Source organism: Mus pahari, chromosome 7 (assembly GCF_900095145.1).
Source record: "Mus pahari chromosome 7, PAHARI_EIJ_v1.1, whole genome shotgun sequence".
Classification (NCBI taxonomy): domain Eukaryota; kingdom Metazoa; phylum Chordata; class Mammalia; order Rodentia; family Muridae; genus Mus; species Mus pahari.
Window position 1 is genome coordinate 3,676,053 of NC_034596.1, and position 25,650 is coordinate 3,701,702.

At 39.7% G+C, this 25,650-nt stretch overlaps 1 protein-coding gene across 9 annotated transcripts in view; it reads right to left on the reverse strand.

The window, feature by feature from the left end:
- Positions 1-25,650, reverse strand: part of Ncoa1 (nuclear receptor coactivator 1) — a 230,840-nt gene that overhangs the window by 176,385 nt on the left and 28,805 nt on the right. For 3 of the 9 annotated variants that reach the window (XM_029540760.1, XM_029540754.1, XM_029540759.1), the window contains exons 1-2: positions 22,645-22,685; positions 20,551-20,741 (exon numbers count right to left, since the gene is read on the reverse strand). The exons of 3 other annotated variants lie outside the window; for them this stretch is intronic. The gene's annotated coding sequence lies outside the window, so the exon portion shown is untranslated. Of the gene's footprint in view, positions 1-5,486; positions 5,559-20,550; positions 20,742-22,644; positions 22,686-25,650 lie in introns of those variants that run through there. 3 more of the 9 variants (XM_029540761.1, XM_029540758.1, XM_029540756.1) reach the window with 3 other exon arrangements.

The following is a 25,650-nucleotide window of genomic DNA, read 5'->3' on the forward strand; positions in this document are numbered from 1 at the left end:
CACACACACACACACACACACACACACACACACACACACATTTCTCTTATTCCAACAATGATGCAGAATGGAGCAACCTAATTCATTTGTTATTTACGAAGTAAACCTAGTAAAATTCCAAGTAAATTTTATTCCCCTTGGAGGAATAAAATTCCTGCAAAGAAAGACTGCAAACTGTTTGGTAAATCACAGGAAATGAAGTGGCCAGTATACAATAGTTTAATAAGAACTGATCTGAAGCTTTAATGAATTCTTCAAAATGTAGTATAAACCAGTTTGTCACTTTGGAATAGCTAAGGCTCCCCAGATACAAAGACTTAACTGGAAGATGATCCACGTATCTTCAAGTTTAGTGAAAACCTGTTTCAAAAAATAAAGGTGGAGAATGGTCCTGAAGATACCATGTGCATATAAACATGATTTCCATGTGCATGTAAACAATCATATACACATGCCTACATACACACACACACACACACACACACACACAGAGAGAGAGAGAGAGAGAGAGAGAGAGAGAGAGAGAGAGAGAGAGAGAGAGAACAAGAGGCCAGAGGAGCCCTACATTATTAGAACAGTGTATGGGGGGTTGTGTCTAGGAAGGAGTCTAAAAGCTTGTCTGTTCTCCAATGGGGAAAATAAACAAACAACAAAACAAAACAAAAATCCAAAACAATAAAATCCCTTTCAAATCAGTGTCCAGGCAAAGTCCACTGCTGAAAGGGAGAATGAGATCAAAATACTTAGGCCTCCGGGGAAGGGGATGTGGTTTGGAAAAACACTCAGCATGAGAAACAAAGATCATTGTTGCTAGGGTTGAAGAATGGGAAAAGGTAACAGGCAAGGGATGCTACACCAATCACAAGGACACGTCTCCTACAACTAGGAGAAGTGAAGGTATTCCTGCCCAGGACTAATCACAAAGAAATGGTAGAAGGTGACTTCCTTAAGGGAGTAAGGGCAAGAATGTGGACAAAGCCCAAGCCTCAATGCCAGACTGCAATTCCGTCTGGGTCAGGATAAGAGAGGAGCCCACCCTACTCCACAGCACAGCAAAGAGAAGCACTAATCCATCAGGAGAAGGACAACCACACGAAGTACAACTCCTCTGCAGAACAGGTGTGCAAAGGCTGAACAGTGAGGGTGGTACAAAACCCAGAGGGGAGGAAGCACGTAATGCCAGACACAGTGATCTAGACACAAGGGTACAGAGACTGAGTGCATGGGAAACCGGAAATATATAGGAAGACATATAGCAACAAAACCAAAAAACGATAAAGTTGTTGAAACCATAACAGACTTTAGTGTAATCAAAATATTAAAGAATCTAGTTTAAAAAAAAAAGTGGACCAGCAAGTGTGAAAAATGTGGAGGGAATTTCTCCAGGCAAGAGAAGAGTGCCTACCAAAAAAGAGTGCTGTAGAGGAAAAGAAATACACCTATATTTCCTCTTTTTTTTCTCTTTTTCATTTTCATGATTTTGTGTATGATGTGCAAGTATGTGTACATGTTACATCTATGTGGATAAATGTTTGTGTGTGTGTGTGTGTGTGTGTGTCCATGCACATTGTTTCACATGCATGTGGCAGCATGAGGCTGATGGCAGGAAACATCCTCTATCAATCTTCCATCTTATTCAATGAGGTTGGGTCTCTCAATCAAACCCAGAGATTACCAATATGGCTAGACTTGCTAGCCAGCTTGCTCTAAGAATCTCCTAGAATATTTGACTTCCAAAGATAAAATTACAGGCAGCTTCCATAAACAACAAACATTTACGTGAATTCTGGGGGTAAGACCTCTGGTCTTCATGCTTGTGAGGTAAGTAATTAACCACTAAGCCATTTTTCCAGCTCTCCTCTTATTTATGTTCACTTCAGGTTATTTACTAATTAGGCAAAGAATAATATAATTATTGTAGGGTAAAAACACATATAGAAATAAATATTACAGAAAAAAAAGAAAGAAAAAAATGAGACCAATTTTTCATAAGTCTATCACATGACATATGGAGTATATATTATTTTAAGCGAGATGTGATATTGAAAACATGTTGTTTTTGTTTGTGGGTTTTTTTGTTTTTGGTTTTTTTTTTTTTTTTTTTTTTTTTTTTTTTTTTTTTTTTTTTTTTTTTTTTTTTTTTTTTTTTTTTTTTTTTTTTGTTTTTTTGTTTTTGGTTTTTTTTTTTTGTTTTGTTTTTTTGTTTTGTTTTTTTTGAGACAGGGTTTCTCTGTATAGCCCTGGCTGTCCTGGAACTCACTCTGTAGACCAGGCTGGCCTCGAACTCAGAAATCTGCCTGCCTCTGCCTCCCAAGTGCTGGGATTAAAGGCGTGTGCCACCACTGCCCGGCTGAAAACATGTATTTTTAAACATTTGTTTTGTTTTTCAGACAAGGTCTTCCTATATAGTTTTGGTTGTCCTAGAACTCACTATACAGAGCAGGCTAGTGTCGAACTTAGATCCACTAGTCTGTGCCTCCTAGTGCTGGGACTGAAGTTGGCTAAGATATGCATCTTTAAAAATCTTGGAATAATAGTTCTCACAAGCAACAAATATTCTCACAACATCATTCTCTGCACACAAAGAACTTTCAACAAAGCCTAGAGACACACATGCACACCACATGCACATATTCATTAAAAAGGCAAAGAAATACTTAGGGCTAAGTTCCACAAAATAAATGTAAGATTCATGTGCTCAAAATAAATCAAGCACTTCAAGATACTGTCCTGAAAACAGAATATTAAACCATAACTATCTGCAAGATAAATATCTGACAAAGAACCTATTTCTAAAATATAATTGTTTAATATAGCAAGAAAATAACTATCCAATAAAATAACAGGAAAATACCTGAACAATGCAAAGATGACAACTCTACCACACAGCCTAGGGATCCAATTTGTATATTTAATCTTCTGCTAATCCTTTGCCTCCTCACTAACCCACTCCTGTCTGGATGGAGCATTCATAGCCTACCTCAAACAAAGAAGTAGCCAGAAGTGAAGCTGTGCTTTTCAGCTTGAGTTACCCATGCTCAGTGGTATTCCAAAATATTAAATAGAAAACACCAAAGCAATCTATAACTTTAAATTGTATGCCACTCAAAGTAGTCCTGTGTCATCCACTCTGAAATGAAGATGACAGATTCTTGAGGTGATCTCAGAATGTCAACAGTAGCCTGAGGCTCTGTCACACTGCCTAGGTCATTCATCTTGCTTCAGATGATGGCATGGGCACTGTAACATCTCATGTCATTACCGGAAGGGTAAGTACAGTATTCTTACAGTACACATTCATGCTGGTGATGCAACCAGAGCCCTGGGAACACTAGCCACGCCTTTTACCAGTAAGCCTCATTCCCAGACTCTTCCTGTATATACAGCTCATCTCATTTCATTTTTATAGAATCTCCTCATCCTTTAGACAATTTCACAATATATTATATGATATATGTAATTTAATTAGTCTCTCACTGTACTGCTTCCAATATTTTGACACAGCCATCAATGTTATGTTATGTAGGAAGCAGTATTACTAGGCTAAAGAATATCTGCATTTGAATTATGGTAACTTTTATGTTTTGTTTCATTTTAAGATAGAACCTTTCTATATAGACCTAGCTACCCTGGAACTCATTAGATAGACCATGCTGGCCTTGAACTCACAGAGATCCTCCCGCCTCAGCCTCCCAAGTTTTGAGACTAACGGCATGCACCATCACAACTGACTTCATTATGATACTTCTGATGAGGTGGGTTCCACAAACTTTAGAAAAACAGGGGATGTGTCATCAACTTTCCATATCAGGTTAAATTCTTATAGAATAGCTCCAATTACCAAGTAAAGGTGTTTTGAAAGCATTAATCCAAGATAAATTTGTATAGAGTGAAAATAAGAGGTTTTTTAAAATATATTTATTTAATTTCTCAAGACAAAGTCTCGGCCGGGTGGTGGTGTTGCACACCTTTAATCCCAGCACTTGGGAAGCAGAGGCAGGCGGATTTCTGAGTTCAAGGCCAGCCTGGTCTACAGAATGAGTCCAGGACAGCCAGGGCTATACAGAGAAACCCTGTCTCGAAAAACAACAACAACAAAAACCAAAAAAACACAACAACAACAAAAACAAAAACAAAAAAAGAAGACAGAGTCTCATGCTATACCCTAGTCTGGCCTAGAACTGGCTATGTAGCCCAGGCTGGCATTGAACTTGCAATCTTAAAGTCTATGTTTGGCAAACACTGCAAGTACAGGTATAAGCTACCACACCAGGCTAAAAAAGACTTGTAGCAGGGTCTTCTGTGATTTTAAAATCTTTAAATTATGATAATTTTTATTTAACATTTATAAAATCCAATTTCTAACATGACTGCAAATTAGAATATAAGATCAATTAAAACCATGTAGATACAATTAAAGATTAGATCATGTGATAGGTGATATGGCCATGTGCTCTCCTCCAAAGATGACTGGTGCAGATCCCTTCCTTCCAAGTGATGAGACTTCACTTCCCAGACCCTGCACCCTTGCTGGCCCTGTGTCTCACTCTGACCAGGGGATATGATAGAAATGATGTCCTTAAACTCCAGAGATGGACAGGACCAGCAACTTCCCCGTTTGGCTCTTAGAAGCCAGAAGACAATGTAAGAAATCTGAACATCTAACATCACAATGCTGTGGAGAGGCCATGGATAGATACTTGGGAGTGTCAGTCATATGAGTGAAGTTACAGACAGAGCAGCCCAGAAGAGCAAGCAGCTAAATAAGTGTGATCCCAGCCAGAGCACACGGGAGCAGAAGCCCCAGTTAACTGCTGCCCACATTCTGGTCCCATGTAACTGTTCAAAAGAAAAACCTGTTTACACCATCAAGTTTAGGGGTAATGTTTGTTCTATGTCATTAAAACAAATGAAACAGATACTATCAAGCTTATGGTAGCAGCAAATTATAAATACTGAATATCAGAATTCAATCTACCTATTCCAGGCTGTAAAGTCTCATTGGTTGATAAGAAGAAAACATGTAAAAATTTTATCCAAACTGTATGAAGTTATTCCAGGACTAGTGAGTTTAGTGGACTTAGTTTCAGAGGTAATTTTAGAAAACACACATTATTTAAATGATATTCCTTGCTGAGAGGTTCTGAACAGACAGACGAAATATTAAATCAGAGCTGAACACAGGTATTTTCATGTCACAGGAGACCAAGGTGACATGATTTTGATATTTTTGTTCTGTGAAGGCTTAATGCAAGGAACTAGATGAATGCATAATTAAGATTCACCAGATTGTCTTCCCCAGAGCTGATGTTTTAAGTGGGCTTTTGATAGACATGAAATGACTGTCAATTTTTTGTTAAATTTATTTATAATAAATATCTTACAATATTGGTCAAAGTTAAAGGTTTATATTTAGGGCCCAGATCTCTCCTGAACTGCTCCCATGATAAACACCTTATTTTCCTTAACATATTCCAAAAAAGTACCTTGCTCTTGACATATTTAATGTTAAATAGCCTCTGTTCAAAGAGCCATTTCTTCTCAGTCATGAAGTGCAGTTCCCACTTGAATCCAGCCCTTTGGGAGAAAATGACCTACAAATCATTTAAGATTCTTCATTGTAAGATAGACAAATGGGATCACTTATTTAACCACTAATTTTTATCAATGCAAATTCAAGAATATTTAAGTTCTGCTTGCATTATAATCAATCACTATGGGCTTGGGTTGTTTTGGTTGTTGCAGCCCCGGCCACTGGATGCTTTTTACAGATTGGTTTCTCTTCCTTCTGCCAAGCCACTGCCCTTTCAGTTTTCCAATAGTCCCTGCCCCACCCTAAAATCACTCATTCTTAAAAAGCCTTAGCTTGCTTGCTCTTCCTTCCTTCCTTCCTTCCTTCCTTCCTTCCTTCCTTCCTTTCCTCCCTCCCTCTCTTTCTTCCTTTCCTTTCCTTCCTTTTTCTTTCTTTGTTTCTTTCTTTTCTTTCCTTCTTTTCTGTCTCCTTTCTCTTTCTTTCTCTTTCTCTTTCCCTCCCTCCTTTCCTCCTCCCCTCCCTCCCTCCCTCCCTTCCTTCCTCCCTTCCTCCCTCCCTCCCTTCGAGAATAGTATTAACCCCCACAGTCTGAGTGTTGTAAGTGCTACTTGGTATTGCTGTCTCCGTGCCCTCCTGACAGAGCTAAAGAATGAGGTTCAGGTCATTGTTCATGTATACATCCACAGTCATTTCTGAAGCTGTTAACTACACTAAACTCAACAAGCACTCATACTAATGTTTTCAGCACAGTTCATTCTAGTCTTCCTCTCACTTAAAACCTCAAAGTGTGAAACCTGTCTCCACCTGCTGTCATTTCTTTATGTTTCTAATGCCTATATTCTTCTCAATTTTCCTACCTTTTTAAATCCTAAACAAAATTCTCATTTTAGATGTATCTAAGAATATGAGCTAGAAAATCTGTCTGTTTACTCTACCAGATTGATTTTTTAAAATATTGATAACTTTGTACACCATGGTGATTTGATTTAGATAGGCTCATAGGCTTGAGTATGTGGTGCCCAGTTGGTGGAACTGTTTGGGAAGGATTGGGAAGGATGGCCTTGTTGTAGAAGGTGCCACTGAGGGGTGGGCTTTGAGGGTTCAGAAGATTCATGTGATTCCCAGTTAGTTCTCTTTCCCTCATGGATATGGATCAAGATGGGAGGTCTCAGCATTCCTTCACTCTGACATTGTGAACTCTAACCTCTGAGACAGAAGCCACAAATGCTGTCCTTTATACATGGCCTTGCTCATGCTGTTTTATCTTCACAATAAAATGTAACCGTGACACTTTGTAGATTGTTTCTACCTAAGTCTCTTTTCTGAATGTTAAATCTGAATAGCTATCAGTTAGATCTCAACTTAGGTATCCTATAAGCAACTCTTAGTAAACTTGTTATCCTTCCTTAATCTTCTTCAGGGCTCACCTACTGAATGTAGTCATCCTTGGCGTCATCATCATCTATTTACCTGCAAAAGTTTCTGCATCAATCTAGCATCCAACCACCAAAACCTAAACCTACTTATGATCTCCATCTTTATGATCCTATTGTAGCCAGTCTATTGTGACCTCTGACCTAAAAATATTTATTACTAGAACAAAAGAATTAGTAAGGCAACCCCCTAGTTGATCTCACCTGCCTCTAATACAATTACACTCTAGCTTAAGTGATCTTTTATAAAATAAACTAGATCATATCTATATCACTTCTGCATTAAAAAAAATCCTTCCATAGCTCCCCTTTCTCCTAAGATAAAGTCCAAATAACCTGACATTGCTTTCCTGATTCTACATGACACCTGCCCAGCTTACCCCTGCATGAGAACCTATTTCTTTTACTTCATATTCTTTGCAAGTAACCTAAAATCTCAGTTTCCTCCTACCCCCACCTCCTGATTACTGTGATTATAACCACGTACCACATACAAGCCAAATTTTCAACTAGAATCTTGCTAGTGTTTTAATCCAAAGGTGCAGCATTTTTCATTAAATTTGAGACTAGATTCCAACCAATCTGATTATCTTTTGAAAATAATTCCTTAACCCTTTTCTCCCACCAATAACTGGAGAATTTTCTCTTATCCTTAAACAATAGCAATATGAGTAGCATATTTCTAATCATCGTTATTGGTGAGTATTTTTTAAAAGTGAGACTCTAGTTTAGCAACATTTTCTTTGATCATTTGCTTATTACTAATACATAATCCTGCCAAGAAACATCAGCTTTTATATAGTGGACCCCGGGCCTGTCTACAGTGTATGCTATCTTTTTTATCAAAATATCAGACTCTTCCCAAAATTCTGCAAAACTATTTGTAATAATATTCTAATCCACCAATGTGTTTTTCTGGAGTGCCCAAGCTTCTTTTCGGTATAATTTTAGTTCAGAATGAATGGTGTCATTTTCCAAAAGCTTTTACCTGTATCAGAATACTCCTAATCATAACATATTCCCTTTAAGCCTAAGAACTCTGTGGTTTTTTTTAAAACACATTACAGTGTTATAATTATTTAACAGGTAGCCATCTGCTGTGAAAACTCAAATTGTTCCTTCTCTTGAGTACAGAGTCATTTTCCCTCCTATTAGTTTACTGTCTGCTCACATCTACGAAGGGAATGGCTTACATTCTTTCAGAACTGGGAGCTGTGACTGGCTCTTTCAAGGATTATTTGGACCCATATTAAGCTACGTTTTTAGTTGTTCATTTGTGTTAAATTTGGAACCAAATCAGCTGGTTCCATAACCTCCTCTCTAACTGCACAGAAAAGGCTGCAAAGGCCAGCCTCCCGTGGCACCTGGGAGGAGGCCGGTCTCCCGTGGCACCTGGAAGAGACTGGCCTCTCATGGTACCTGGGAAGCAGCTGCCAAGGCTAGCCTTGGTAAGCAGACTTGTAGCAGTAACTGCAGACTCCCTTAGTCAAGCAGGATTAGCTTTAGTTGCACAATAACAAATATCTGTGGTTGGAATGGAGAAGTTTATTTTTCTATTGTAAAAGGTCTGGAAAAAAAAATGTCATTTGGGATAGACTGGCAGCTCAAAAGCCACACAGAGCCCCAGGTTATTTCACTTTCTCTTCCTACTATTCTTGCTCCATGGCATCCAGTGTTCCACATCATCTTATGGCCAAACAAAACAACAACAACAATAAACCTACCACCAAAGCCACAGCAGTTACATTCATGTCCTAGGAGAAGACAAGAGGAAAGGATAAGAGCTCCTGAGGTTTTCCAGATGAGTCCATTCCCTTTAAAGAACTGTCCTAGAAGCCCTGCCCAAAGACTTCTGTTTATAGCCACCAGGAAGTGTCATTTTACAACTATGCTCAGTGACATGCCCACAGTAAGGCAGTTATGTTACTAAGAAAGAAACAGAGAATAGACATTAGGCAAGGAACCAGTAGGCTCTACCTCATCATTTTTTTTCTTTCAAACAAGGTTCTAGACTTTCAGTGTTATTAATTATAATACCAAATTAAATCCAGGAGGATGAAATGCATGTTCTCCCTCAGGCAGGCAGGCAGGCAGGCAGGCAGGTAGGCAGGCAGGCAGGTGGGTAGGCAGGTAGGCATGTAGGTAGGTAGGCAGGTAGGTAGGTAGGTAGACAGGCAGGTAGGCAGGCATGTAGGTAGGTAGGCAGGTAGATAGGGAGGTAGGCAGATAAGCAGGCAGGCAGGTAGGTAAGTAGGTAGGGCAGAACCTCATGTGTTTAAGGCTGCCTTAAGTCAAATCAAGCCACTAACTCTTTAAAACATTTTTTTAAATAATGTGACAAAACAGAATCTCTTCATACTATGTTTGCATAATTGGTTTTCAAAGACTATGTAGCCCTAGATGTCCTGGAATTGGCTATGTAGTCCAGGCTGATCTTGAACTCACAGAAATCCACCTGCTGGATTTAAGATGTGTTCCACTATGTTGGCATGATTTTTTTTTTTTTTTGAGGCAGTTTTGTTGGCAGTCTAGACTCAAAACTTGCAATCTTCCTGCTGTAAACCTTTTGGGAGCTTTAGTGCTGGTTACAGGTGTGTGCCACTATGCCCAGTCTCAAAGGACTCAGAATTGAGTACTTTTTAACATGATGGTTAAATGGAAGACAGAAAGGGTCACTCTCTTGGACCATGATAGACTTGCAGTTCAAGTAGCTAAGGAGAATAAACACATAAGAGGTGAGGAAAGCTGGGTGTGGTGGCGCATGCATTTAATCCCAGCACTCAGGAGACAGAGGAAGGCAGATTTCTGAGTTCGAGGCCAGCCTGGTCTACAAAGTGAGTTCCAGGACAGCCTGGGCTATACAGAGAAACCCTGTCTCGAAAAACCAAAAAAAAAAAAAGGAGGTGAGGAAATATTTCTACTCAAGCCATATATTTGGTTGAAACAGGAGGAAGTAAAAACATCAAGTAATGNGAGGAAATATTTCTACTCAAGCCATATATTTGGTTGAAACAGGAGGAAGTAAAAACATCAAGTAATGTAAATAAAGAAAATACCTAATAAAAAAAGTTGAAAAAAAAAAAAACATCAAGTAAAAAGATAACAGGGCTGGTGAGATGGCTCAGAGAGTAAGAGCACCCGACTGCTCTTCTGAAAGTCCGGAGTTCAAATCCCAGCAACCACATGGTGGCTCACAATCATCCGTAACAAGATCTGATGCCCTCTTCTGGAGTGTCTGAAGGCAACTACAGTGGACTTACATATAATAAATAAATAAATCTTTAAAAAAAAAAAAAAAAGATAACAATTGTATAATGTCTGTAGGTGAACGGTAAGAATGGTAAGAAACTAGTGGAGAAAGGCAGAGGTTGATGACAAAGGGCCAATAGGAATTAGTTCACTCTCCCTTCACCTCCACATCCTGCTGCTGCTCCCAGGGTGCTCACAGACCTCTAAATGCCTGCAGCACAGGCTCACAGTGGGCTGCACCTTACTCAATGCCCTGTACTCTGCTCTCAGAGGCCCACCCCCACCCCACACTCTTATGAAGCTATTCCTGTCTGGTCACCTCTTGACTGCCACCTTCGCTAGTGAGTGCGCATTTACCTTTGGTATCTGGCACTGCTGACTGCTCCGTCTCTGATTTTCATAACACTCGTCTCCGTTTACCTCTCTCAGCTTTTCTTTCCTCTCTTGCCTATGATTGCAGCTGGTTTTGCACAAAGCTCCCAAACCGTAGCAGTCTGTCTATACTTCCTGAGTTTTATCACCTTTGAAATAACAGATCAAACTACCACTCTCACCATGTGACTTCTCAATCTTAATGAAGTCCAGATATTCTAAATCCAAAGCCTCCCCAGTCAGCAGGCTATGCTTTTCTGTATGGCTGTCTTACAAGCACCTTAATCTCTATAAACGCAGGTGCCACAACAGTATCTTTCATTCTCCTTCCAAAACTGCTTCCAACCTTCAATTTGCTCTAATGCCATGCTCTCCAGTAACATCATCTCTGGCCACACAACCAAAATCAAGAACCTAAAGGGGACTCCAGGATTCTCCATTCTCTTTTCTAATCCTGCATTCAATCTTCATAACTTAATTAACACCTCTGTTATGAGCTTCCTCTATCTGTATCCCTACTATGAATACCTTAGTTCAGGAATTCATCACATCACTGAACCCCAAAAAGGTTCCTGCCACCAATAAAGTGTTGTACTTCAACAACTTGTGTTTCTCATTCCCCAGTCTCTTGTTGCCTCTTTTTAAATAATTTATAAGCATTTTATACTTTTATGAGTATTGATTGGTGTTTTGTCTGCACGTATGTCTGTGTGAGGGGAGGACTAGTACTATGGACAGCTGTAAGCTGCTACATAGGTGCTGGGAATTAAATCTAGGTCCCCTGGAAGGGCAGCGACTTCTTAACCACTGAGCCACTCCAGCTCTAACTGCCTCTTTTTCACAAAAGCTTGCTCTTGTTTTAAAACTTCTTGTCTCTTTAAAGGGTATAAGAAATTCATTGTATAAAATGACTAGCCACATTTACTAGACATTACAATGACTAGAACTCTATTGTAACTTATCACTTGACCCTCAGGTCTCCTGTTTATTGGTTCCATTTTATGGTACTGGCTTAGTGAAACATTCAGCGATGCTTGTTTCTGTACTCAAAATGCTGTTACACTCTGCTGCATCTGATACTCCTTACTATGGAAGTAACACTCATCTCACACTGGTTGCAGTAGGAGTGGAGGAGAACACAGCATGCCACGAGGCAGGATTATTATCTGGTCTTACAGGTATAAGCTTAGCTAGTCATCCTGGGCGCTTCCCAGAAGGGTAGAGCCGGTTGCTCCATCCTTTTACCCATGGAGCAGACCATCTGTTTGGATCTAACTCTTGTTAGAATGTACAGCGCTCAGAGCTGCCCGGTTGCTAAGTTGCAGCAATGCTAAACAATCACCCTATTAATTATTCTGGGAACTTTTCTGCTCCTACTCATATCCCACCTCTCTGGGCATGAGTATCACCCACAAAAACCCTATTTTTAGAAATTCACCAGTTTCTGAATTACCAAAAGTTCCCCTTCTTGTACCAACATAGCTAAATATGGGTGGGTTTTTTTTTTAAAGTATTTTTTTCTATAGGTTTGGTAAAGAAGAGCAAAAGGGGGCTGTGAGTGTTCTGTCTGTCTTTTAAAGTCAGCAAGAATGAATCTGTACCTTTCCCAATCACCACCCTTCAATGGCTACTAATTTTTACTGAAATCAAAATAACATACAAAGATATTGCCTGCTAGTTTTATGGAATTCTTTAATTTCGTTAGGTATCTTAAACAACCAGGTATAATCACACATACCTTTAATCTCAGCGTTTGTGAGTTTAGGACCAGTCTGGTCTACATAGTGACTAGCTGTGTAGCTAAGACTACATAGTGGGGCCCTGTCTAAAACCACATAATAATAAGCATAAAAAGGCATCTCCTAACTTTAAAAGCTATATAAAGTTCCTAAACTTGCATACTGTTAGCTTGCACAAAAGGAAAATACATTTTGGCTTGACTGTTTTTAATAATGGATTATCACCTTTTCCCTCTTAGAAACAAACTAGGAAAGTTTTAACATTTCAATTAAAATAGAATTTGTACCATGATAGCTTTCAACTGAAAAGTATACTCCAGTTGTTCTAACTAGTTTTGTACTATTATCAGATGCTCTGAGATCATTTTTTATTATGAAGTTAGAAATATCACTCTTAAAAACCAGCAAAGAAACAAAATGGTCTAGCTCATACCCTTGCAGCCTAGAGAAGGCTATGCAACCTATTCTAAGCAATGTCAGTGGCTGAAGTCTGCAAAGGCAGCCAGGCAACCTATGGACACTGGACATCTATGGACATCTAAGTCCACCAGTGCAATACCGTTCCACTGTATTCCTCAGACATTAGCAATTTCCCAAAGCTACTTTGGGGACCTCCAGGCCAATCAAGATCTGTCAGACTGGCTTGGTCCCTGTGGGCCCTACAGAAATTAAAAAGGTATCCCCACAAACATTATAGGATATGCCATATACAAAATGGCTAGCAGACACTTCTCACCTAAAAGAGATGAGTGACAACTGATAAAACCACATACCCCTGCAGCCTAGGCATTGGCCCATACTCCTACACCCAACAGGAATCACCAATGTGATTACAGTTGAACTATGTGGAGAGTACATCACTGCATTCACCTGCAACTACAACACCACCATCAACCCAAAAGACATCCAAGACTAATTGCCAGGAGCCAGGCTATCACTACAAAAGCCAATGATAAAACTGGATGAGGTGACAACAGACTCACCTAATGTGCAAATGTGGGGACACAAGAAGAATACAAGAGGAATTATACAATAATGGCTCCAAAAGAACATTGCAACCCCAACAGCAGACTCTAAAGGAAAAGACATAAAGTGCCTGAAAACATAATCTAAAATAATAGTTTTAACAATTTAACAAGACAGAAGGGAATACAGATAATTCAATGAAAACAGAAAACCTCACCAGAGACAGAGATCATGAAAAAGACCCAACAGGTCTTGAAAAAGAACCAAACAAATCTTGGAGATGATAATGGCAGACTAAAATATATTTTCTCCTATAAATGGAATCGAGATTTTTTACATAAAAGCAGATGCTATTGACATGCATCATGGGATGAGCAAGTAGAGTAGAGGGATAGAAAGGGTGGTGGGAGAAGTGAATATGATGTATGTGCACGTGCACGCAAACATCTCTATGTTCACATGCATGTATACACATGTGTGCTCATGCACAAATCTCAACAACAGTCTAGATAAAGCAGATTTGAGTTTAAATTTAGATTTTTAAAATAGCCAGTAAGATTAAGGTTTCTTTTAAAGGTTTACTTTATTTTTAATAATGCAACAATGTTTGGAAAGCACATGTGAATGAAGGTGTGCACAGAAGGCAGAGCATCAGATCCCCTGGAGCTAGAGTTACAGATGGTTGTGAGATGTGGATGCTGGGAATTGAACCCAGGACCTCTGCAAGATTCAAAGGACTAGCCCAGAGTTACTTTCATTTTCATAGAAGAAATAAAGTACTATAGCCTATGAGACTTATAAACTATAATTATGTAGACAAACATTAGAACTATGGATACTTCAAAAGGAGAAGAGGGGGGAAAAGGCACAGAAAAACTTAATGAAATAACAGCACAAGTGACCCAAATGTTAACAAATATAGAGACATCCAGACTGAAGAAGCTCAGAGATCTTCAAATGGATGTGACCAAGAAAGATCCCCTCTATGGCTTATTATAGTCAAATTTAAAAAGCACAGTATGAAGAAGTCTAAAATAAGTAGCACTTCAAATATAAAACAAATTCAATAGACCGACATTTCAATAGAAACCTTATGGGTCAGGGAAAAACTGATGAAATAATCTGGGAAAAAAAATAACTTGTTAACGAAGGAAAGCATATCAGAAAAGCCATCCTCCAGCCATCAGTACTTCTCAACACAGGTCAGAGGCCACCACGACCTCGCCGGTCCACTACGAACAACTGAGGCAATCCAATTGATTCAAAGAGAGAGAGAGAGAAATGAAAACGTCCTTGAAACAAATGAAAATAGAAACCAAAACTAACAAGATACAGCAAAAGCACTATTAGACTGTGTTAGGGCTGAGCTCCAGCTCAGTGGACAGGCACTGCTTTTCATGTGAGGCAGCTTACGACCACCTGCAACCCCTGCTCCTGACGCTCAATGCCCCTGACCTCCAAAGGCACCTGCACCCATGTGCATATACTCACACAAAGAAGCACATATGCATGCATAGATGCAACTGAAGTTTTACAATGTTTTTTAATGAAAGTTTATAACAGTAAATGCCTACATAAAAGAAAAAAACTCACATAAACTACCTGACAATACAACTGAAGGTCTAGAAAGTAAGTTCAAACCAAATCTAGAATTAGTAGAAGAAAAGAAATAACAAAGATCAGAATGGAAACAAATACAGTTTAAAATAATACAGAATAGAAAACAAAATAAAGAGGTGGATTTTTTTATGAGTTAAGACTTTTAAAAAGACTAAATTTGTGAATCTTTAGCTACACTCACAAAGAAAAAAGGGAGGCACATAAAAAAAAAAAAAGAGAGAGAAACAAAAAGGAGACATTCTGAGCCCTGCCACAGACATGCAAAGGATCATTAGAAAGTACTCTAAACAAGTGTATGGCAAAAATAGAAAATCTGGGGCGTTTCTAGACATATAACCTATGAGAACAGTGATATGGACACAAAAAACTGGAATAAATAACGAGTAAGGATGATATTTCTAATTATCTGCAAAGAAAAGAACACAGATTGCTTCAGTTATGGTTTTAACACATTTTTAAAGAACAAACAGCAATTCTCAAACTATGCCACAAACTTGGGAAAAAACTCTTCAAAGCTCACCCTGTAAGGCCAATGTTATGCTGATATCTAAACCTAGAGGCAGGAGCTCAACAAAAAAAGGAAACTCTAGGCTAGTAAACTTGATGACCATAAGTAAATCTATAGCACATTAAAAGGTATGCATCAAGACCACCTGGGACGGGTCAACATGTACAAATCAGAAACAACATTACATAAGATCAACAGAGACAAAACCACATGGTGAACTTAATGTGTGCAGAAAAGCAGCAAGAAAATTCATTATCTTAACATTGGAAAGGAAGGGAGAAGACACAAACACACACACACACAGAGAGAGAGAGANAGAGAGAGAGACAGACAGACAGACAGACAAACAGACAGACAGACAGAAAGAGAGACAGAGAGACAGAGACAGAGAGACAGAGAGAGCCCAGAAGGAAGGTACTGCAACAAAATAAAGACTATATAATGACAAACCACAGCCAAACAGCATGCTCCACATTCAAGGAGAGATCCTGTCTCAGGAAATAAGGTGGAGAGCAATGGAGAAAAATACTCAGCGTTGACCTCTGATCTCTACAAACACAGGCACAGGCAAACATCCCTGTAAACATATGTGTACCACATACACAAAACAATAAATAGAAAATTAAGAATAAAAGAAAGCAATACGGGCTGGAGAGATGGCTCAGTGGTTAAGAGCACTGACTGCTCTTCCAAAGGTCCTGAGTTCAAGTCCCAGCAACCACATGGTGGCTCACAACCATCTGTAATGGAATCCAATGCCCTTTTCTGGTGTGTCTGAAGACAGCAACAGGACAGTGTACTCACATACATAAAATAAATAAATAAATCTTTTTTTTAAAACAATACTATTCACAATAACCATAGAAACATAAAGTATAATAAAATACCTACCTGTCCTCCCCACCACCAAAACAACCTTACCCAAGGAAGTAACTAACCTCTCCAGAGAAAAGCACAATGAAGGACACTCAGGATAGACACCTCATGTTCACAGTGTGGAAGAATTAATAACGCTGCAATGTCCATATGATCCTGATCAGTGCCCACAGCATGCTGTCTGTGACATCAGTTTCTCTTCTAATAAACCCCTTATTCCAAAGGCAATCCTCCTGCAACCTGAAACCTTTCAAATCTATTTTAAGTAATCATAACCATCTTTCTCCTCACTCTTCACACTAAAGACACATATTTCACTTAGCCCCTTCCTAGTGGCACTGGGGAGGTTTCTTTAAGGATGCTACACACCTAAGTCCAAATAAACATGGACCTTGGACTTTGCCATCTTTAAGGAAATATGGAACAAATTAAAAAGAAACTGAAGCAGTGTGCCTGTGACAGGGCAGGAATGTCACTTCAGGGCACCATGTTGGGTCTGCATGTAGATGACATGGTGGATGGTAAGCTGTGTGAAACACAACACATGGGCTATGTGTGTGACTGAATGGAAGACTCAGCTAGCAAACTAGAAGCCCTGGATGCAGTTCCTACCACCATACAAATAAGAAATACACAAACCAAAAAGAAGATTAAAATAATGGCACTTTGCAGAGGATGTGGAGCAAGGTGAGCAGTCCTCCATTGCTGATGAGAGTGCAAACTGGTACAACCACTTTGTAAATCAATTTGGTGGTTCCTCAGAAAATTGGAAATAGTTCTACTCAAGACCCAGCTATACTACTCCTAGGCATATACCCAAAGTGGTTCCACCATTCCACAAGGACACTTGTTCAACTGTTCATAGCTGCTTTATTTGAAATAGCCAGTAACCATAAGCAACCTACATGTTCCTGAACTGAAGAACAGATGAAAAAAATATAGTATATTTACACAGTGAAATATTACTCAGCTATTAAAAACAATGACATCACGAGATTTGCAGGCAAATGGATGGAACTAGAAAGACCATCCTGAGTAAAGTAACCAGACCCAGGAACACAAACATGGTATGTACTCACTTATAAGTGGATAGTAGTCATAAAGTACAGAATACATGCTACAATCCACAGACCCAAAGAAGCTAAGTAACAAGGAGGGCCCCAAGAGGTGGGGGCAGGGGGTAGAGGGGTAGAGGGATGTTTGAATCTCACTGAAAAGGGAGAATAGAATAGACATGGGAGGGCAGTGGGTAGAGGGAAGGAGCGATTGGGGGAGGGGTTGGGGAAGGGAACAGGAGGGATCAAGTAGGGGAGAACAGAGGGAAAGAGAACTGGAAGAGAGAACTAGAATTGGTGTGGGGGATGAGCTAGAAACCTAGGACAACGGAAATTCCCAGGAATCTATGAGGGCAACTCTAGTTAAGACACCTAGCAATGGGAGATACAGAACCTGAAATGGCCATCTCCTGTAGCCAGAAAGACTTCTAATTGAGGAACGGGGACACCAACCCAGCCACAAAACCTTAGACCCACAATTGTTCCTGCCAACATGATATGCAGGGTTAAAGATGGAACAAAAATTGAAGGAATGGCCAATCAATGACTGACCAAGCTTGAGACCCGTGCCATGAGAGAGCCCACCCTGGACACTATTAATGATACTCTGTTATGCTTGAAGACTAGTCTAGCGTAACTGTCCTCTGAGATGCTTCATCCAGCAACTGATGGAAACAGATACAGAAACCCATGCCCAAACATTAGGTGGAGCTTGGGAGAATTCTTTGGAAGAGGGGGAGGAAGGATTGAAGGAGCTAGGGAGGTCAAGGACACCAGAAGAAAACCTACAGAATCAACTCACGTGGGTTGTGGGGGCACACAGAAATTAAACTACCAACCAAAGCGAATGCAGCAGGAGTACCTACTGACTCTGACTCTGTTACCTGTCTTTGAATCCCTTTTCCCTAACTGGACCGCCTTGCTTAGCCACAATAGGAGATGTGCCTAGTCCTACTCTGACTTGATATGTCAAGGTGAGTTGATTTCCATGAGAGGCTTCCCCTTTTCTGAGGAGAAGGGAAGGACCAGAGGAGGTGGGGTAGTGAGGAAAGAAGGACGGACTGGGAGGGGAGGAGGGAGGGGAAGCTAAGATCAAGATGTATAATTAATTAATTAAAAACAAGATTTAGAATACTCTAATACCACAGTAAATATGTTATGCTCCCACATTCTACCTCCATATGGACATGCTTTAAACATCCCACAAAGAAATGTTAACAATCTCTGCATCTAAAAGGAAAAAGGTAACAATAGATTTTCTGTTTGTTTGCTGGTCAGAATCAATTTCCTAGATAGAAAATCAACAAATTGAAATAGTTTCCAAAAGTGTATCTTAGATTGTGTTCCAGAACCACTATCAAAATTAATTCTTATTTTTTCAACAAATTAATGCATGAATCTAAAAACCCCACTTGAATATATCAGACTTTTATTAATGAAGATTGCTAGAGAAAAGTGGATATGCCCTTGGTTTCATATACACATTTTAAAATAACTATTATAAAGTAAGCAATAAAGGCACTCTGAAGGAGGAAGTAACCTATAAACAACCTATGAGGCAAGATGGGCAAAAGCCACAAATCTGAATCACATAACCAAGAACTGTGAAAGAATGCCAAGAAGTGCATGCTGACAGGAGCCTGACACAGCTGTCTCCTGGGAGGCTCTACCAGAACCTGACATATACAGAGGTGGATGCTTGCAGCCAACCACTGAACTGATCACAGGGTCCCCAATGGAGGAGTTAGAGAAAGGACTGAAGGAGCTGAAAGGGTTTGCAACCCCATAGGAAGGCCAACAATATGAACTAACCAGAGCTCCCAGGGTCTAAATCACCAACCAAGGAGTACATGAAAGGACCCAGGGCTCCAGCCCTATATGTAGCAGAGGATGTCCTTGTTGGACATCAATGGGGGAAGAGGCCCTTGGTCCCATGAAGGCTCGATGCCCCAGTGTAGGGGAATGGGAGGGCACAGGGGAATGGGATAGGGGGTTTCTGGGATGGAAATCAGGAAAGGGGCTATCATTTGAAAAGTAAATAAATAAAATATCCAATAAAAATTATGAAGAAAAAGAAAAAGAGAAACAGAAAGGACGAGATAAAAGAAACAGGTTTTTCGCCCCATGACAATACATCAATCAATCAATCAATCAATCAATCAATCAGAATGCAACTCTTTATCAGTGATTCACCCCTAAGTTGTTTTTTTTTTAAGATTTATTTATTTATTATATGTAAGTACACTGTAGCTGTCTTCAGACACTCCAGAAGAGGGCGTCAGATCTTGTTACGGTGGTTGCTGGGATTTGAACTCCGGACCTTTGGAAGAGCAATCGGGTGCTCTTACCCACTGAGCCATGTCACCAGCCCACCCCTAAGTTTTAATGGTAAGCAAACTGATAGAATTTTTTTTCCCTTCGGTTTTTCAAGACTGGGTTTCTCTGTGTAACCCTGGCTGTCCTGGAACTCAATCTGTAGACCGGGCTGGCCTCAAACTCATAGAGATCCATCTGTCTCTATCTCCTAAGTGCTGGGATTAAAGGAGTCTGCCACCACTGCCTAGCTGGAATTTTTTCTTTAAGATTTATTTTATTATTATATCTAAGTACATACTGCTGCTGTCTTCAGACACTCCATAAGAAGGCATCAGATCCCATTACGGATGGTTGTGAGCCACCATGTGGTTGCTGGGATTTGAACTCATGACCTTCGGAAAAGCAGTCAGTGCTCTTAACCGCTGAGCCATCTCTCCAGCCCCTGAATTTTTTTTTTTTTAACTTAACTGCCCATCTGTCATTCAGAAAGATATTCTGATTGTTCACAGCTAAAAAACTTACAAATAAGCTGGGAGAGAGGAACCATTGTTAAGTCTAAAACTGGAAACACTGGGTTGTACCTGGTAGATTTTATAATCTTGGATATAAATTTAAAAATAATTAAACACTTAATAAAAGTATTTTCTAAGAAAAAATAATTCATTGTGTGTTGCACAGAGAACTAAAAATAATGTCTATGAGAAATGTAAAACCATTCTAAAAAATCTTAGATAGAATAAAACTAAGACATGCCTATACTTTACCACTAGGAAAAAATTTCTGAGTTCAAGTTCATTATGCTAAATATGGCTTATAGGTTAATATCTATAAATTTACAGAGAATAATCAAGAAAATACCAGAGAATGAACAAGTGACATTCACCTTTCTAGAGAGGGGAACGAGGATGAATCCTGAAGATTAGAAAACTTGTGCCCTGTGAAGAAGTCCTGGAGGCCACTCAGAGCCAACCAGTGATCAGGATCCCATGCCCTTCCTCTCTGCTCCATCCCAGGCTACACTGTTAAATGGTTTTCAAGACTTGCTGCAATAATTTAAAAGCTCATTCACTGTACCTGTTAACAACACAAAGCTAAGTCAGATAATATAAGAAAGAAAATTTAAATGGTAAATAGTCAAACGGTAGGTCACTGGGTTAAAAACAAGCTAGATCAAAATTAAGAACAGTACATAAGTAATAGCTATAGTCTTTTTATGTGAATTTTTTATTTATGCCATTATATCTAGTTAATGTCTATTAGTATAAACACTTTTTTTTTTTTTTTAGATTTATTTATTTACTATATGTAAGTACACTGTAGCTATCTTCAGACACTCCAGAAGAGGGCATCAGATCTTGTTACGGATGGTTGTGAGCCACCATATGGTTGCTGGGATTTGAACTCTGGACCTTCGGAAGAGCAGTCGGGTGCTCTTACCTGCTGAGCCATCTCACCAGCCCCTAGTATAAACACTTTTAACTGAGCAAGATAGTATGGGACTATACTACCAGTACTCATGAGCACAGACAGAAGTGAGAGTTGGAGGCCAACACACAATAAATAATAAATTTAGAATTTTCACCTGTAAAATAAGGAAACTGGATTCAAATGTTATATTACACACAGAAATCTAAAGAAACATAAATCCTGAAATCATTAAACTCTTAGATTAAAAATGGAAAGAGGCTGGGTGGTGGTGACGATGCGCACCTTTAGTCCTAGCACTTGGGAGTCATAGGCAGACGGATCTCTGAGTTTGAGGCCAGCCTGGTCTACATAGTGAGTTCCAGGACAGCCAGGGTTACACAGAGAAACCCTATCTCAGAAAAAAAGAACAAAAATCATGGAGAGAACACCCTTGGTTTTGGAAACGACTTTTTGATTATCACATCAAAACTCAGGATACAAAAACAAAGAAGCAGTCAACAAAATTAGAAGATAACCTAGCACGGAAAAATATTTGCAAACCATGCACCTGATAAAGAATTGATGCAAAAAAAAAAAAAAAGTAACTTGTTCAGGTCTTCTACAGGTAACTACAGTTGCTCTAAATGGCTGCAGACACATTGTTCATGCCCCAGTAATAGCCACATGCACATGTGCATATGCACAGCACTGGCTGGGATTTTCATTAACAAAACTAAGACATGAAGCTCGGTGAGAAAGTGGGTAAGGACTAAGAGGGGGATTGAAAGGAAGCCATGGTACATAGATATATAATATATACAGCATAAATGTATGGAACTTTCAAAGCATAAAGATAGGGTTTTACAAAACACATATAATTTAGAGGATAGAAAATGTAATTCAATTTATAAAGTGGGTAAAGGACCTGAAAAGATGCTGAACATCACTACTCATCAGAACTAACCTGGACCCCCAAGATCTCTCAGACACTGAGCCACCAACCATGCAGCATACATTAGCTGGTCTAAGGCCCCCAACACATATACAGCAGAGGACTGCCTGGGCTGTACTCAATGTGAGAAGATGTGCCTAGCCCTCGAGAGACTTGAGGCCCCAGGGAGCAGGGAGGCCTGGTAGGGTTAGTGGGAGGTGTGAAGGTGAGAGGGGGGTACATGCTCTTGGAGATGAGGGGGGAGAAATGGGATGAGGAACTGTGGGAGGGTGGACCCGGAGGGAGGAAATGACTGGACTGTAAAAGAATAAAAGTATTAGAAGAAGAAGAAGAAGAAGAAGAAGAAGAAGAAGAAGAAGAAGAAGAAGAAGAAGAAGAAGAGGAGGAGGAGGAGGAGGAGGAGGAGAAAATGCAAATGAAAGCCACCAAGAGATCATCACTGTGCACTCCTCATGATAGCAGCCCACAGCAAGAGATAAGAATTATTGAAAGCCAAGAGATACATGTCATTGAGGGTGTAAGGAACTGGTGCAACCATTATGGAAAACAGTGCAGAGATGCCTAAGAAAGGAATTCTAGGACAGGATAGTAGCAGTCTCCCCTATTTACTTCACTTACCATAGTTACAGTTATGTATAGAAACTGCAATCCATAAACACAGGCATGTGTCTTGACTCTGAAAAAAAACAAACTACACTTGTACTTCTAATATAATTCTCAATTTTATTGTTAGTTCCAAATCTTAGTCTTTTATAGAATGTGTATATTCATAACAGACTACTTTATCATTAGATCTCCATGGACAGGAGAAAAAAACATATGAAGGTGTTCAGTATGCATGGGTGAGGGTGTCACAGACAATATCCACTGAAGACAAGTGGATGGTACTGTACCACATTAACTGAGTAACCCTTCTTCCTCTGTGTATATGCACAGAGGAAACGAAATCACCTCAGAAAAATATCTGCATCCTCAGTGCTCAATGAAGCAGGAACCACAGTAGACAAGATATGAGAACAATCTAAATATCCATCAACAGAAAAGGGGAGAATCTTTACATCTATATGATAAAATATGATTCAATATCCAAAGAGGTGGAAATTTTTACCATTTGCCATACATGGAAGAACCCAGGGAGCACTGTGCTAAGCGAAATAAGCCAAACACAGAAATTAATTAATTTTGGTTTTCGAGACAGGGTTTCTCTGTATAGCACTGGCTGTCCTGGAACTCACTTTGTAGACCAGGCTGGCCTCAGAAATCCGCCTGCCTCAGCCTCCCAAGTACTGGGATTAAAGGTGTGCGCCACCACGCCCAGCTTATAAGTGGCAGGTACTAATCCTTCTATCCCTAAATCCCAAGGCTCATTGAGGATAGCCACTGTCCTCTATTCTTAGTTTACAATCAAGACAGTAGGAACTAACTACCTGTCTTAGTGGGCAATTATGAGAGCAGGTAGGTAGGTTAATTGGGTGATTGATTTATCTAAAGGTATTTATATGATCAAAGAGTTGATTGATGCAAACAAAACATGGAATACAGTCATGGGGGGGGGGCGACATGAATTACAAATTTAGACAATCCTAATCACAGGGATTAAATAATCATCCTAATCTGAACTATCAGGTTTAATCTAAACCATTATGTCAGGCTTTAAATGATGATTTAAATGAGATACAAATTAGAGAATATTCAAAAGGGTTTCCATGCCTGAAAACAGCGACACAGAAAAATCCATTAGCCTAGTGAAATACAGCTGCATACAGGACATATAAAGGAAGACAGAGCAGCCCTCTCCAAAAACTGAAGTCCTCAAAGTCATCATCAAATGGCCAAGTCTTGACCTACCTAAGCGTACTCTACACAACCTCAGAGAGTAGCTGCAGGATTTCTATGTGAATGAGCAGTGAGGCTGGGGATTAGCAGGACTTCCTAATACCGGGAAGACCAGAACTTGAAGCAGCTGTTTTCATGTAACTAGAGACAATCAAACATCAGTGAGATAACCTGAACAACAAAATCCCTTCCACATCTCAGACTGTTCCCTTAATTCATATGCTCATTCTGAAACCCCTATCCTCTAAGACAAATACGTTAGATCCTATTTTGCCTGCATGTTAGTCATTTATTAGCATTTTATGAGCATCTACTCATAAAACAAATGTCATGAGTTATAGTTCAATTGGCAGGCAAGTCCACAAAAGCTTACTTTAATTACCGCTGAGTCTGTTTTTATTTGCTTTTATCTTTTTAAGATTCGACATAATCTTCATCCTTCCATCTAAGTCTACCAAAGTTAAAAAGGGATAGAGGAAATACTGCACTTGAGAAGCCTGCGGTTTGAGCAAATGAACAGAAATCATTCCACAGGGCTCGGTGAAAATGTTTTTACTCCCCGAAACTGTTGCTCCCCATAGGACCATCCTAGTCATTTTTATTAAAACAAATTGTCTTCACCATTCCCCATTCCTCACTCCCCCAGTATATACCACTCTCACATAGCCAAGGGTCCTCTACCATAGACCTGAACTCTAACCTTACTCAATGCCAGTTTCCCCTGGATTCTGTGGTAAATTCCACAATTACATCTTTCACTTTTAATTCCAGATCTATTGTAAATTTAAAAACAGGGGGGGGGGGAGGGCTGGAAAGATGGATCAATGGTTAAAAGCACTGGCTGCTTTTCCTGTGGACCTATTCAATTCCCAGCACCCACATGGTGGCCCAGAACCATTTGTTAACTCTAGGACCAGGAGATCTAATCCACCTCTGGCTTCTGAGGGTACTAGTAGATATACATGCAGACAAAACACCACACACTATTTATTTATTTTAAAATAGGACAATATAATTTGAACAATTAAAAAAATAATAAATAGGGCTGGAGAGATGGCTCAGTGGTTAAGAGCACTGACTGCTCTTCCAGAGGTCGAGTTCAAATCCCAGCAACCACGTGGTGGCTCATAACCATCTGTAGTGGAATCAAATTGTACTCCAGAGCTATACTAATAAAAACCAGCATTTAAAAAAAACCCAAAGAACAAAAAAATAGTAATAAACAGCCTAACTTGAGGTGTGTCTTTTTACAGTGGGTGGGAGGGAGGAAATAAAATCTAGCGTTTTATATCTGTTAAGCAAGCAATGAGCTACCTCCTTATCCCTTCAGAGGCATCTCCAAGAAAATGCTTAATGAACAGAGAAGTTCAGGCAACATAAAGTAAACATTTTAAAATCACCACTATGAGTAAAGATACCATGAAAGTCCATCTTAATCTTTTTTTTTATTTGATATTTTCTTTATTTACATTTCAAATGCTATCCCGAAAGTTCCCCATACCCTCCCCCTGCTCCCCTACCCACCCACTCCCACTTCTTGGCCCTGGCCTTCCCCTGTGCTGGGTCATATAAAGTTTACAAGACCAAGGGGTCTCTATTCCCAATGATGGCTGAGTACGCCATCTTCTGCTACATATGCAGCTAGAGACACAAGCTCAGGGGGTACTGGTTAGTTTATATTGTTGTTCCACCTACAGGGTTGCATCCCCCTTCAGCTCCTTGGGTACTTTCTCTAGCTCCTCCATTGGGGGCCCTTTGCTCCATCTAATAGCTGACTGTGAGCATCCA